Genomic DNA, 15,390 nt, shown 5'->3' with positions numbered 1-15,390 from the left:
TAGTTTGAAAAAAAGGAAGAACAGCATAGATGAAGTTGTGGTTTAGGTGTGTGGTTAGCATGAGGGTTGCAAGTCCTTTCTGCATGAGAATATGTGTATTAAGCAGCTGGTACAGCTGGAGGTCACAGCTAGTGCTGCCCACCAAGAGCCTGTACAAAGCAGAGGAGGAGGACATTTTGACAGCGGGCCATTTGGGGAGCCAGAGGAAAGGGGCTGAACATACATGTGCATTCACACTTGCCCTTCCCAGAGGTGGGTGTTAGCACATGTACAAAAGGGGCAGAAGTTCTTTTCTTGCTGAAAGTGCTGAAGCGCTTACTTTACAGTCCAAGTTAGGGAAGATGGGAGGATTGCATAACACACCCAGCACACATGCATGCATTTAACAAATGATAACATCTTGTAATATTTACTTAAGATCCTTTCTGTTTAAAGGGAAAAAGTATTTTAGCATTCATATGACAGTGTGGGTGATTGTATATTGGTTTCATAATAGTACTGAGTACATTGGATACTTTTTCTTCCATTCTTGAGATGCTTTACTAAGAAAAATATGTTTCAGCTTCATCCATTAAACATAAAAGATGTGAAGTCTCCATCTTTTTTATGGCTGCATAATATTTCATAGTAAACATATACCACAATTTGTTAATCCATTCATGAGTTGATGGGCACTTGGGATGCTTCTATGGCTTGGAAATTATGAATTGGGTACACAGTTATGATTTACTAAAAAAATTAAAAAAGGAAAAAAGAATCATAGATATGGGTTTTCTGTCTCTTCCTCTCCAGAGACAATCACTTTGTCTACATTTTATGCTTTTACTGTGTCTTTTCAATGCTGTGTTAAGCTCAATCCCGAATTAGGACTCCTACTATAATCAGTGCTTTAAGTAAAACAGTGTATTTCAAAAAAGATTTAATTGCTTTTTCTGTTTTAATGTATATATTTAAGGTTTGAAATTGTTTTAAGGAATGTTTAATGTATATCCCAGGTTTTATATGTGGTGTGTTCTTTGTGGTTCAGTTCTAACTATAGCAGTTCATGATTGCTGATATGATTTCTTATTAGATGCTGAGAGGTTATCTAAAAATTTGTCTTTTTCTTTCCTAAGAAATTGCCTTTTAGCCCTTCTCAAGCAGGCCAAGCTAGGAAACAAATTAAAAAATGTATATATACACAAACATATATCCCTGTGTGTGTTTATGTGTATGTGATATATAAGCGTCTTTATATCATACACATTTCACATACATATACATCCATCTTTATTTCTACATCTAGCTAAATATATGAAAATCATGAATTCATATTAATTCCACTTCTATCAAATACCATGGGGTTTATTTTATTCTTTCCCCTTATTAGTTTTATCATCCCCTCTGTGAGAAGCCTGACTTCATTATATATTTAGTTACCTGTTCAAACCTAAAGTACCAGGAAATAGTTTTTTAATTGATAAGCCATATCTTTGTGAAATCTGTAACGAGCATCTGATCCTTCTTTTGAGTTTTTTTGGTCTTCAGCTTGGTTATTTCTCCCTCTTTCAGTGCGATATTATTCGTCATTTGAAATATAGTTAGGTTATTTGTTTCCGCTTGTATTCCATTTCAGTATTTTCTTCTCTCATCCTTCTTTCTTTCTTTTTTTCCTTCCAGTAAATAGAATATTAACATGGTTCCAAAAATCAGTCCTATACCATAAGGTACTGTCAGAGAAGTGTTGCCCCAGCCCCGTTGCTTCTGTCTTTTCTTCTCTAAACCTAACCTTCTCTGTAGACAGATCTTGCTAGTCTCTTGTTGAACCTTCTTCTGTTGTTTCTCCACAGATTAGGAGATACATGTATTTCTTTTTTTTTCTTCTTCTTTTTTTTTTAGGTAGCGTTTCACTATGTTGCTCTCAGTAGAGTGCCATGGCCTTACAGCTCACAGCAACCTCAAACTCCTGGGCTTAAGCGATTCTCCTGCCTCAGCCTCCCAAGTAGCTGGGACCACAGGCGCCGGCCATAATGCCCAGCTATTTTTTTATTGCACTCATTGTTTTAGCTGGCCCAGGCTAGATTTGAACCAGCCAGCCTTGGTGTTTGTGGCTGGTGCCGTAACCACTGTGCTACAGGCACTGAGCCGACGATACACATATTTCTCATTATTTTATCTTTCTTCTTACACTGAAGGTATCCATATACTTTTACACTTTACTTTTAAAAGTATATATATAACCTAGATGTCATTCATTTTTTTTTACATCAGCACAGTATGTCAGCATGTGGATGAACCCTAGTTTATGCAACACCTGTCCTGCATGTGGGGATATGGGTTGTTCCCAATATTTGCAATTGCAAATGATGCTGTAATGAATAACTTTGTGGATATGTATTTTTGTATCGTCTGGAATATTTATTCAGGGTAAGTTTTTAGAAGTGGGAATGCTGGATCAAAATCTCATCTAGGTAGTTTTGTTATATATTGCCAAATTCTCCTTCATGGAAGTTATGCTAATTTAAATTTCTCCTGGCTCCCTATAAGAATGCCTTTTGATTCTTAATTTGTATACTTTGTAAATCTGATGGGCAAGAAATAGTATCTAGACATAATTTTAATTTGCAGTACTCTTTTAAATGAGATACAATACTTACGGGCCATTTTAACAACCATGTGGAGTTACAATTGATATGCAATAATTTTACATATTTAAAATGTACAATTTTGTGTTTTGGCCTATGTACATACTTATGAAACTACCACTACAAAAAGATGTGTATGTGTGCGTAGACATTACCCTCTCAAGTCTTCCGTGTCATCCCCTTGGCCTACCCCTTCCACCTTCTTCACATGATTTCTTGTCATTTATATTTTGATTTCTAGAATTTTAGATAATTGGAAGCATATAATTATGTATAATTTTTTCCAGGTCCTCTGCATCTTTCCCAAAATTTGATATTGTCAGTTTTTAATTTCAACATTCTAACATGTGTGAAGGTGTATCTCACTGTGGTTTCAATTTGTAGTTTTCTAGTGACAAGTGATGTTAAAAAGCTTATTATGTCCTTATTTGTCATATGTCTATCTCTTTGGTGAGTCTTCAGATCTTTATTTTTTCTTATAATTGAGTTTTGAGAATTGTTTAGATACAAGTCTTTTATCCAATAGTTTGCAAGCATTTTCTTTCCCAGTCTATGGCTTGCCTTTTTGTTCTTTTTTTCTTTTAACTAATTAATTAATTTTGAAAAATTTCAAGATGTTATGGGGCACAAGCATTTTGGTCACCTGGTTTGCTCTGTGCGTTTCAGGTTCACTGAGGAGGTGTACATTATACCTGTTAGGTGTGAATTAGCCCCACCACCTTACCACCTACTCGATTCCTCTGCACGTAAGCCCATCTAGTTCCAGTTTAGTACTGTGTACATGCGGTGTTTGACTTTCCATTCTGTGATACTTTCCTTAGAAGAATAGTCTCCAGGTCCATCCAGATAGGAGAAGGACCATGATAGGAGATCATTATTTTTTATGGCAGAGTAGTACCCCATGGTATAGAAATACCATGTTTATTAATCCACTCATCTACTGATGATCAACTGGGTGTTTCCACATCCTTGCAATTGTGAATTGTGCTGCTGTATACATTTGAGTGCAAGTGTTTTTGTGATAAAATGTCTTTTTTTCCTTTGGGGAAATGCCTAGTAGTGGAATTGCTGGGTCAAATGGTAGGTCTACTTTTAGTTCTTTGAGGTATCTGCATACTACTTTCCCTAGAGGTTGTACTAGTTTGCAGTCCCACCAACACTGTAAGTGTTCCTTTCTCTCCACATCCACGCCAGCATTGAATTCCTCTTCACGGCAGCTATTCTGAATTCTCTGAAAGGTTACGTATCCTCCTCACTCCAGGACTGGTCATGATGATAACCTTATTTAGTTTGTTTGGTGAGGTCATGTTTTCCTGGATGTTTGATGTTTTGGGATGTTTGTCTGGGCTTGTTTGAACCTGTCCTTGAAAAGGCTTTCCAGATACTCAAAGGGAATTCTGGAAGTGCTGTGATCTAAGTTTTCGTCATGGCGGCCATATCAGCCCTGGGGGTGCCCTAAGCTCAGTGATGTTGTGACTGTTGCAGACTCCTGGTGATGCCAGCTTAGTGGACTTGGGTAAGATATGGGAGAATTCTCTGGATTACCAGGCAAAGTCTCTCATTATATTCCCTCATACTCTGGGCTGGGCTGCTGGAGGTGGAGGGAGCGTGACATGGACACTCCCTGGGACCCCCAGGATGAGGTCACACCGGAAGCCATCTCAGTCTCACCCAGAGCCCTTCATGGTTGTTGCCTGATCACTTCCAATTATGTTCAAAGCCCAAGAGCTCTTTCCTCAGCATGTGAATCCTGCCTGGCCTGGGCCCTTCCCTCAGGGCCGCATGTTTCCTTCTGGCCCAGTGTGGATGCAGAGATGCCATCGAGGAACTAGGTTGGACTCGGGGACTTCTGTCTGCTTGGTTTTTTATTTCACTGTGGCTGAGCTGGCCCCCAAGTTACAGAACTAAGTCTTCTGAGCTTTTCCCTTTTCTTTCCCCAAGTGGAAGAGTCTCCCTGAGCTGCACTGCCTTGAGTTGGAGAGGGGACACTGGCAGTGCTGTGGCTGCCACCCCTCATGACTTTCTGGGTCACACGTGCCTCAAGTCTACTGGTCCTGGGCCAGCACAGTTGCAAAAATTCCCTGAGTATTGCAGCCTATGTAGCCAAACTGCCTTGTGAATTTAGTCCAGGCCACAGGCTGCTTTTTGTCAGTTAGCAGTGGTGCGAGCTGGAACTTGGGTTTCAGGGCACAGGATTTCCCTTTAGCTGGATGGGTCTCAATGCTCCCTTTGTGGGCAGGGGCAGAGTTCTGCCCTGTGCTGTGTTCCTCTGTGCCAGGGCAGCCTCCAGTTTCAGTGCAAAGACCCACAGTCGCTTCACTCTCCCTCCTCCAGCACATGGATTCTCTCTCCGCTGAGCATGCTGGTGGGGCACAGCTGGGGCAGGGGGAGCAGTGGCGTCACATTGCTTCTTTTCTGCCTTCTTCAGTGACTCTTTCCGTGATATTATGTTAAAATCAGGCAGTGTGATTGATTACCAGATTTTTGGCTCTTTTGAAGAGGCTTCCTTGTGTGGATAGTTCTTGACTTTAGCATTTGTACAGAGACACCATCCTTGGAAGTTTCACTTTTTTTTTTTTTTTTTTTTTGAGACAGAGTCTCTCTGTGCTGACCTTGGTAGAGTGCTATAGTATCACAGCTCATAGCAACCTCAAACTCCTGGGCTTAAGCGATTCTCTTGCCTCAGCCTCCCAAGTAGCTGTGACTATAGGTGCCTGCCCCGATGCTGGCTATTTTTTGTTCAGTTGTCATTGTTGTTTAGCAGGCCTGGGCCGGGCTCGAACCTGCCAGCTCAGTGTACGTGGCTGGCACTATAACCACTGTGTTACGGGCGCTGAGCCATTCTTGGAAGTTTCTATTTGACTATCTTGCCCCACCCCCTCCTGCTGCTGCTTATATTTTGAACATTTGTGTCCTGTTGATAAATTGGGTCTCTAAGTATTATGGAGTTGCTTTCTTTGTTGTTGGCAACATTCTTTGCTCTGAAATCTACTTTGTCTGATATTAATGTTGCCATTCTGCTTTCTTTTCATCAATGTTGATATGACCTATCTTTTTAAATGCTTTTGCCTTTAACCTGTTGGCATCTTTCTTTAGTAGCTGCATATAATTGGCTCATGCTTTTTCAACCAATTTGATAATTTTTTCCTTTTGAGATGTTTACCATTTATATTTAACGTAGCTAATGATATGGTTCATTTTAAGTCATATGGTTGTTTTTATTTTTCCTATCATTTATCTTTTCATTTCTTTCCTCCCTTCTTTTGAATTGAGTGACTGTTCTTTATTATTATCTCCTATATTGGCTTGTCAGTTGCAGCTAATACCTTTGTTGTTTAATGGCTGCTTTGGAGTTTAGATTGTACATTTAAATGATATTAGTCTGTCCTCAAGCGATGTTATACTAGTTTATGCAGAAGCATCTCATAATTGTTTACTGCCATTTCTTTATTTTTACTTTTTATAAACCCCACTCTACATTGTTATAACTTTTAAGGCAGTTTAAATAATATAAAAACATGTTATTTTACCCATGTAGTTATTTTTAGTAATCTCCATCCCTTTGGGTGTATTCATATTTCTATCTTGATTTCATTATTCTGAAGGACTTTCTTTTGTTTTCTGTAGTGTGGGTTTTTGATGATGAATACTTTCATTATTTGTATGTCTAAAATGTCTTTATTTCACCTTAGTTTTTAAAGGATATTTTCACTGGGTATGGAATTGCGAGTTGATTGGATTTTTCTTTACTGTGAAGCTGTTGCTTCAGTGTCTTTTAGCCTGCAGCATTTCCCCTGGCAGGCCTTTTGTCCTTCTCATTTTTGTTCTTCTGTAACACGTCTTTTTAAATAGCTGCTTTTAAAGTTTGTTTTTTAGATGATTGGTTTATATAAAATTGATTTGATGTACCTTATGGTAGTTTTCTACATGTGTCTGGAGATACCTTTGAGTTCATATATGTATAGGTTTATAATTTTCACTACATGCAAAATATTTTTGGCCATTACTTCCTCAATTTCTAGCCCTTTCTCTCTTTTCCTTTACGGACTGTAAGTATACACATGTTAGGCTGCCACTGATGCCCTGTTTCTTTTTTACAAATCTGTTTTCTTTCTGTGATTTATTTTGGTTAGTTTTCACTGTATGTCTTCATGTTCACTGATTTTTCTTCAGCAATATGTAATTGCATTCCTTGCTATTTTACTTCACGCGTGGTTTCCATCTCTGGAATTTCATTATGGGAAGACAATTGTCAGCCTTCATCACAAGCCCTGCTGTCTCTGTTCTCTATACTTCAGTCCTACTGGCCTTGTTCTTTTCCTTGAATTAACTAGTTTTTGCCTTTCACAGCTTGGAGGATCCTTTAAACTAGACTTCTGTCCTGTGTTTTCTTTGACTCAGTCCTGCTCATCCTTCTTTTATCTTTAACATCACTTTCTTATCTCCTAATTCCTGTGTGAGGTTCTGTCCTCTGATATACAAACACTTAATGCCTTACATTTCTTCTTTGTTCAGTGAACTGAATATTCAGTTGTTCTTATTAGTATTGCTTCAGTGTCATTTCCTCTGCTAGACTGAAAGCTCTCTTAGTGCAGAAACTGAGTGTGACTTAGTTCAGTCATGTTTCTCAACATCAAGCAAGGTGCCTCACACATGGTGAAAACTCACCATGTTAATGGTAAATGAATTCATGAATACCACATGCTAGCAGATTAAGAGATGACTGACCTTGCTATAAAGCACATACATGTAACCTCATCACTGGAGTCTATGGAAAAGTCTAGTATTAAGTGGAAAGAAATGGCCAGTGAAACATGGATTACATATATTCATAAAGATTTATATCTTCACTGACAATAAATCCAGTGTAAGTATTAATATAGTGTATGCTTCTTATAATCAGTAAAAATGGTTATGTATTTAATTATATCTCAAAACCTTTAATGGTGTCTTTGGAAATCTCTTGCCCTCGCCATATTCATCTTCCTCATAAAGAAATGTTTCTGATGGGGATTTGTTTTTTTCATGGAAATTACGATGATAATGAAGAAAATGAAAGATATTTTATAAATGTCAATATAATATATATTTACATATAATTTTACAAATGCATATAGTTTTAATATATTACATATAATATATATGTCACTACAAAAGTTATGAAATACACAAAAATCAAGAAACATAAAATACAAGTGGGTGGAAACAAATGAAGTGCTCCCAGCAACAATAAACTAAGCAAGCTGAAACTTGCCCAGGTGAGTCAGAAATGATGCTGTCAACTGTGTTTCTTGGAAGTGAAGTAATGGACCATATCATTGTCTGTCAAAACTTTCATAGTGACCCACGTATGTATGTGTGTATATATGTATGTATGTATGTTAAACACTTTCAGTGATGATCTTGCCAGAATGGTAAGGCCTTTATAAAGTTTTGCTATGTTTTTCTAGGCACAATGAATTCCTCTGGTCCTTGTCTGCTCATAGTACTGTGTTTGTATCATTGTGAAGGTTTTATCACGCTAAAAATAGTTCATAGCCCATCTTAAAAACAAAAACAATTTGTTGACCATTTTTGCATTTTTAGTACTGACTTTGGCATGTAATAGATGGTAGGTAAATGCATGGCAACCATGTTAGCTTTCAGACGTTCTAACAGCAATTTGATATGCAAATATATGAGGATAAATTACAATAAGGACTTAGTTGCAAATCCAACTAATCAACATCAAACAGCAATTTAATAAAAAATATGTGTACAGATTTAAAGAAATACCATGATGTAATGAAACTACTGTGGACTTTGAAGTCTGATGAATTGGTTTAATTTCTTGTTATGCCATTTACTATGTAAACCTGGGTTGGTCACTTAACTCTTCTAAGTTTTAGTGTTTTCACCTAAAAAAAGGTAATAACTTCTTTTATAGCTATAAGAATCTAATAAAATGTGAACTGCCTAAACCATCATAAGCTTAGTAGATACTAAATGAACCCTATTTCATCATTTATACAGACCTAAAAATTTTGATTACACTCTAAATGTTACAGATTATAGCAATATCATTCACTAAAAGTAGTTGAAAATATCTATTGTGACTTTTCATTCCATATCACTAAGAAATAATCTACAAAATAAGCAGAAAAAACTTCTTTCACATGATATTAAATTCATGTTTGATAAATAATAAGGAGAAAATTTGCCTACTTAAAATTTGATCTATTGTGCCTAGTGATGAATATAAGTGAGAATATTTTTCAGCTACTTTGAAATATTGAACTGCCCAGGGACAAGACATAGATGATATTTTTGAAGGAAATAAATATTTCAGCTTCACATTTCAGCCTTTTTTTCTTTATTCCTTTGATCTGGCTTTGGTTTACTTATCATTCTGCTTGAATAACTTCACACTGTCTTTCTTCCTCTCCCTGGTAACAAGAAGTGGTCCTGCACCTATTCCAAAATATTTAGAGATTGTCATTTTATAGGAGAACATGTGCATACTTTCTTATTACTGACTGATAATTATACTGCCTACATAATAAAATAGTCTATATGTAAGCTTTGTATATATGATGTTTAATTTACATATAGAAGTTTTAGTCAATAATTTCTTAAATATAGGAAACATAGAAGGCAACGACATTAGATTTGAGATTTATTTTGAAGTTTGAAGTATTTAGAGATTTTAAAAGACTCTTTCTTCACTATACATCTTTAATCATCATTTTCTCAAGGTTTTAGTATTTTAACATAAAAATATTAATTTCTTTTCTGTGTCCTGAGATTAGAGTTTGTTTGAATTATTTATGGACCTATATTACAGGCACAAGTTAGTTTAGTGCAAAATTATGTAATGCTTTAAACTTAAACTGTTCATTAAATTTATTTATATAGCTTTATTTTCTACTTTGCACATAAATTTGACCTTCTGAGATTGGTTTTCTCTAGGCTCTCACTAGCTCATTACATTCTATGTATTCCTTTCACACTTAAAATTTGCCACAAAATTTAATATATTTAATATTACACTATTTTCTTTCTTGCAGCTTTTTCTTTTACCTTAGTTAGATCGTGGTTTCTTCAAGATAGGAACAGTTGACCAAACAGATCTCAGAACTTGCTTCCAGGACCCTTGTCTCAACTCCTAGAACTTAACTAAGTTGTTGAGAATTGAATCTGGAAGGCTGATGCCAGAACTAGTTCTTTTGAGTCATGATTCAAATCTAGTTTAGTTCAAAGATTTATAGATTTCCTAGCTAGAATCTTTATCTTCTTAAGAGGTTTTTTAATAGTTGAAGACTCCACCTTCCAATTGTAACCAACATACTTCAACCAGTAAGCATAGTTCTATAATACTGGCGTTTGACCTTGGGGACAAGCTCTCTGAGTAAGTCTAAATCACGGACAGTCAAATGTCCTTGTCAGAATGGACTTCCACAGGACTTCTTTATGCTGTTACCATACCTTTTCCAAACTTTTTCCTTAATAGGTATTTCTTTAAATTTTCCTGATTGAGTTTTGGATTATCATAGTTTCATTGAGCTTTATTACTTGTGGTCATGCCAATGCTGCCCTGTTTGAGCCAGGATTATGGTTCATCTGCTCTGATGCTGAGAACTGCTGTGCTGGCTTTCTTTGCTCTATCTGTACTCCATTGTAGTGTGTACGTCCCTTTACCCCAAGAGGCTTGTGAGTCACTGTGTTGATTCACTGTCTCAGAATGAATATTCCTACAGTAGAGATCTGCTTCCTACAATACCCATCTCTTCCATTAAGTGAAAGGGATAGCAGTCTGTCTGAATCCTCTCCCTCTCTGTTTTTTTTAGAGCCTGTGTGTTAGTATTTGTCTTACTCTTTAACTTGATGTTACCTTCTTAGAAAGGTTCTCATAGCTTTGCTGCTTAGCATGTTTGATGTTTGATGAATGAGTCAATGAAAGTTTGAAAGGCCATTATGAACTCAACAGAGCTTATGTCTTTTAGGAGGAGGAAGGAAAAAATCGTATCAGGTTTACTATGAGCCATTTAAAATATGTACTATTCTTAGAAAATTTTTAAAATCTTCTAACATATTACTGAGGATGCATTTATAGATTATTTGACTTTTTAGCTTGAGTGGTTATATGACTATTTTCTGCAGTGCCTACTGTGACTCAGCACTTTGTCTTGGTATATTTTGAATTGGACCAGGACCATGAACACTCACCGTATAACAAATATTATGAAATATGTCTCTGATATGGGCCATGAGGACATGTTTGGCAGCATAATTTTCTCATAAGGCCTTAAAACTCTCTCATAAATAGTCACCTTATTTGTGAACTGGCATTTTCTTGACCTATCTGATAATACTGATGTTCCCTGGTGTTTTTCACAGTACCTCATTCCCCACTGCACAGTTCTTTTTAATATTGGATTCTGATCATGTGAACTTAACATCGGAAGACCAAAATTTTCTTTGTTCACAGGAAGTGTTAGGGGTCACCGAGCTCCACAAGTGTTGGTTCATAACAATTCTGACTCTGCGCTAACAAAATTTAGATTTTATTTCTTTGAGCAGATTCACCTTAGTCAAGGTAGATATCTTTAGGAGTTAATGAAGTAGTGTTAGGGCATTTTCATTCTGGGCTTTATCTCCTTCAAACTTGCTTCTATCAAATGTAAATATACCCTTTTAGAGGGAGAATTTGTGATTTTAGGTTATTGTTAAGCCTGATACTACTTACTGGGAGCCAAGTAACTTGAATAATCAAAAACTTTAAACACTTGAGGACTATAACACAGTTCCTATGGATATTTTTCTATTCCCAATTTAACTTAAAATTTTTCTTATCCACAACTACTAATTTTTCCTTAGAACATTATTAAGGATGTTATAAATATTATGTATTAAAAACTATAGATAACCCTTGACATGTTGCATTCAAGAACTACTAGTATTGTCAGTTGTATTCATTTTCTATAGCTGCTGTGATAAATTACCACGAACTTAGCATCTTAAAACATTTCAAATCTTTTATCTTACAGTTTTGAAGGGCAGAAGTTTGGATCAGATTTAGGGATTGTCCTGGTGTTGTCAGGAGGTTCTATGGATGAATCCATTCCTTACCTTCTCCATCTTCCGGGGGCTGCTCTCATTCCTTGTCTACGCAGTGATTCCGCAGAACCTCTGGATTGATTCAGGGAGTGCTGCCATACTTTCAATGTTAAGACTAACACTAATGTCCATTTTACTGGGCCATCCTTTCTGACTCTGGCGGTATGAAATGTTTAGATGTCCATAGTGCTTACCTTTTTTTTTTTTTTTTTTACAAAGATTTAGCAAATTACTAGTCTCAGAAGTTAAATGAAGAAGGGGCCAAAACAGTTTATTCATTTATCATGCTTAATGAAAAGTATTATTTTTAATGTTTTTGGCTGATTCAGCCTAATCAATCTAAGTACCAGTTGGCAGTTATGAATATAGTTGATATTGCTGCTTGAAAGTCTTGTTTTCCAGCCCAGCTGGAAAGGGAATGGAGACTCTTCTAGCTGTTTTTCAGACTTGTTTGAAGTTTTTTGTTTTGTTTTGTTTTTCTTGGAGTTTCCAGGGGAGATGCCAAGCTGGCAGCAAATGAAGTATACTGTAATGTGAAGCCTTATAAATATATGTTGGATTGTAGCCATCATTATCAAAAGTGCTGGTACAGAAATGTGCAAAAGAGAGATTTTCAAATTACGGTTGGCCTGTACATACAAATGTTAGCTTGTAAAGCCCAAGAAATACTAAACTGTAGTCCATTAGTCCCCTACATTTTATTGCCCTTTTTGGAATAATCATGTACTTCAGAACATCCTTTAATCTGAGCTGGCTTGTGGTTGTTTAAGAATGTAGCTTCTTTTTTCTTTATGTACTCAGATGAGGAAAATTTACTGCACTTTATAAATAAATCAGAGTTAAAAAGCAAATTTTCTTCCCACCTTTTTATCTTCGTGGAGGCCCAGCTTTAAGGCATTTGAGTGATGCATTTATACTCGGCCTCACCACTAGTTCAACTGAAAAAAAATCTTCAAAGTCCCCTTTCTTCCCCTTCTGCTCAGATGTACTGTTTGAGATCATGGTAGCAGAGCACTGGTCTTACGGTATTGAGGAGCAGAACTTTACTTCAGTTGCTCAAGGCTTTCACTTCTATTTCATCACCTTGTGGAAATTAAAGTGGACCCCACCTAAAATGATCATTACCTCTGTATTTAAGACACAGGTTTTACTTGTATTAAGACATAAGATGCCTAAATATTAGTGTAGCTAATTATCATGGTTTTACTAGACAAGATATTGATTTACAGTAACGAGACCTTCTTGCATATTCAGCTTTACTGTTTGATCAGCTCAGCCAGGGCAGCAGAACTAGAAACTGGATTTCACACATCACCCCATGCCTACAATTGAATATTAAACAGTATTTGCTATTTGTAAACCAGGGTCGAAATTATCACTTAAAAGCCATGTGTTTTATTGTATAAAGTTCTATTTTAACATTTTAAAATGGTCTTTAATATATACCTGATGAGGCCTAAAGTTTAAGACTTTGATTTGTGTGGTCGTAAGTTGTAAACTAAATGAATAAAACTCAGTAAGAATGACATGGAAAATATTTGTCCTGTAAAATTGAAAGCATTTACATTAAATAGCTCATGTGAATTATTGAATTAAATTATAAAACAACTCTCTTTCAACATGGATAGAACAAAGTTGATATTTTAGCCCTAGGTCATATGTTTTTATAAATATGTTATCTAATTTGCTTTTGGCTAATTAATGGCACATAATTTAAAATTATGTGACATATAATTTAAACTTTTAAAGTTTTCAAATATTGTCCGACATACTTTCTTTTTTATTTATGGACAAACTGGCCATATAAAGGTAAACCTTGGATACAATAGCTCTTGCCCTACCTAACCCCAATACCCTGCAATGAGGCTACCATTCACCACCCACAACAGCCTTTCCCTCTAAGCTGGCCCTCAGGATCCTGGCTATCGAGCATTCCAGACAGACCCTCTGGCCAGATGGGACCATCACACTAGAAACATCTATTTGCAAACCCAGGTGTAGATCATGGGATACCCAACACAATTTATATGACTTTATGTTGTTCCCATATGCTGTTTTAATATTTAAATATTTGAATATTCAAAAAAATTAGTCAATGTTTGTACCAAGGAAACCCTACACAAATACAACTCAAGGCTTCCTGTTCTTGGGCAGATTAATATAGGAAGAGTGAAAATACACCAGGCCAAATTAAAATTCTCTATAGTCGTCAGAGTCCTCAGTCTTTTATATAGTGATGACTTTGGAATCAGTATTCAATGTGACATCCAGTTATTAATCACCATTATCTATGAGCTAATATTAATATTATGTGGCAGAGAAAGCATTGAGAACATTAAGGCCTTAGAATGTAACAACTAGTCAACATTAAAGATATTTTGTTTTAACATATAAGAAAAGTGGTGGACAACATGATATTCAAGTTCCTGTCCATAAGAGTGGACAACTTAGAGAAAAGCTCTTAAAAACATCCAGAAGCCTGTACCCCATTGCTATTAAAATGCAGTAACTGAAATGCAGTAACTGGGAGCCACATCTGGCATGCATCTTGATCTGGAGTGGCTTAGCTCTCATGCAGGGCATCACACACCTTCAGCATTATTAAACCCTGCAGGTCATAAAAATGGTGGCCGGGCCTGTAAAACAGACACACCGAGAAAGAGGGATTTCAGTGGGAAAATTGCTTTATCAGGGGGCTTCAGTGATTACTGTCATCTTCAGGTAGATGGACATGAAGAGATAAAAACAGACACAAGTAGTTCTTAAAATGAAAACTAAAGGGAAGATGCAGGGTATATTGTCTCAGCCTGGTAAACCAAGAGTTGCTTATTTGTAGATAAGCTCTGTCCCAATACATGGGTGCAGTTGGGGGCTGGAGTGGGGAGGAAATGCTAATTTCTATAAACATTACCTCATTATAAAAGGGCAGGAGAGCCTTGCTGAAATGGGAATTAGGTGACACTTTTTCTTAGCATCTTTTGACCAGTCTTTTGACTGCTTAAGCTTTGGAAAAGATTTGCGTCTGGGGGGAGGAAATTTGTTTGATATTTTGATACTTTATATTACATGTATGTATGTTCTTATTGGAAAGCCTAGAAATGATTTTGGATTTGGGGGTGTTCAAACTCCAATCTGAATAACACCCAACAAGCCCAAATTACCTTTTGCTCACCTCTTAAAAGACAGTGGCATGATAGTTTAGAATAGTCTTTTTCCCCATTATGAATTTTCTCTAAAATTCGATTTGGATGAGTTAAATTACCTCGTCTATCCCCAGCATTCTTCAGTGTTACAGCTGGTAATAAGAAAATGTTTTATATATGTGTAAACTTTCCCATTTAGGAAAGGTGAGCCAAGTAAATCTTACCTATGGCGTCTGGAAAATCAGGAAAGCAACATGGTGTAGTAGCCAAGAACAGGACTCTAGAAATGGACTGCCAGGGCTGGAATCCTGGCTTGACCTATTACTTGAGGTGTGTCACCTTGGAAATATTCTCTAAGCTCCAGTTTCCTGTTCTATAAAAGTAAGGATATAATAACACTCTCACACAGGTTTACTGTGAGAATAAATGAAAGGAGGCATATAAACATCTTTTGCACAGTGCCTGGTACCCAGTCAGAACTCAGCATTAGTTATTAGTAATGTGTATGCATTTATACGTTAAAGCCT

General features: G+C 36.5%; 1 protein-coding gene across 1 annotated transcript in view; it reads left to right on the top strand.

Annotated features, from left to right (window-relative positions):
• Positions 1–15,390, top strand: part of CEP112 (centrosomal protein 112) — a 423,284-nt gene that overhangs the window by 139,542 nt on the left and 268,352 nt on the right. The window lies entirely within an intron of this gene.

Source organism: Otolemur garnettii, unplaced genomic scaffold (assembly GCF_000181295.1).
Source record: "Otolemur garnettii isolate 467f Iridium unplaced genomic scaffold, OtoGar3 scaffold00018, whole genome shotgun sequence".
NCBI lineage: Eukaryota > Metazoa > Chordata > Mammalia > Primates > Galagidae > Otolemur > Otolemur garnettii.
This window is presented reverse-complemented; position numbering and strand designations above follow the sequence as displayed.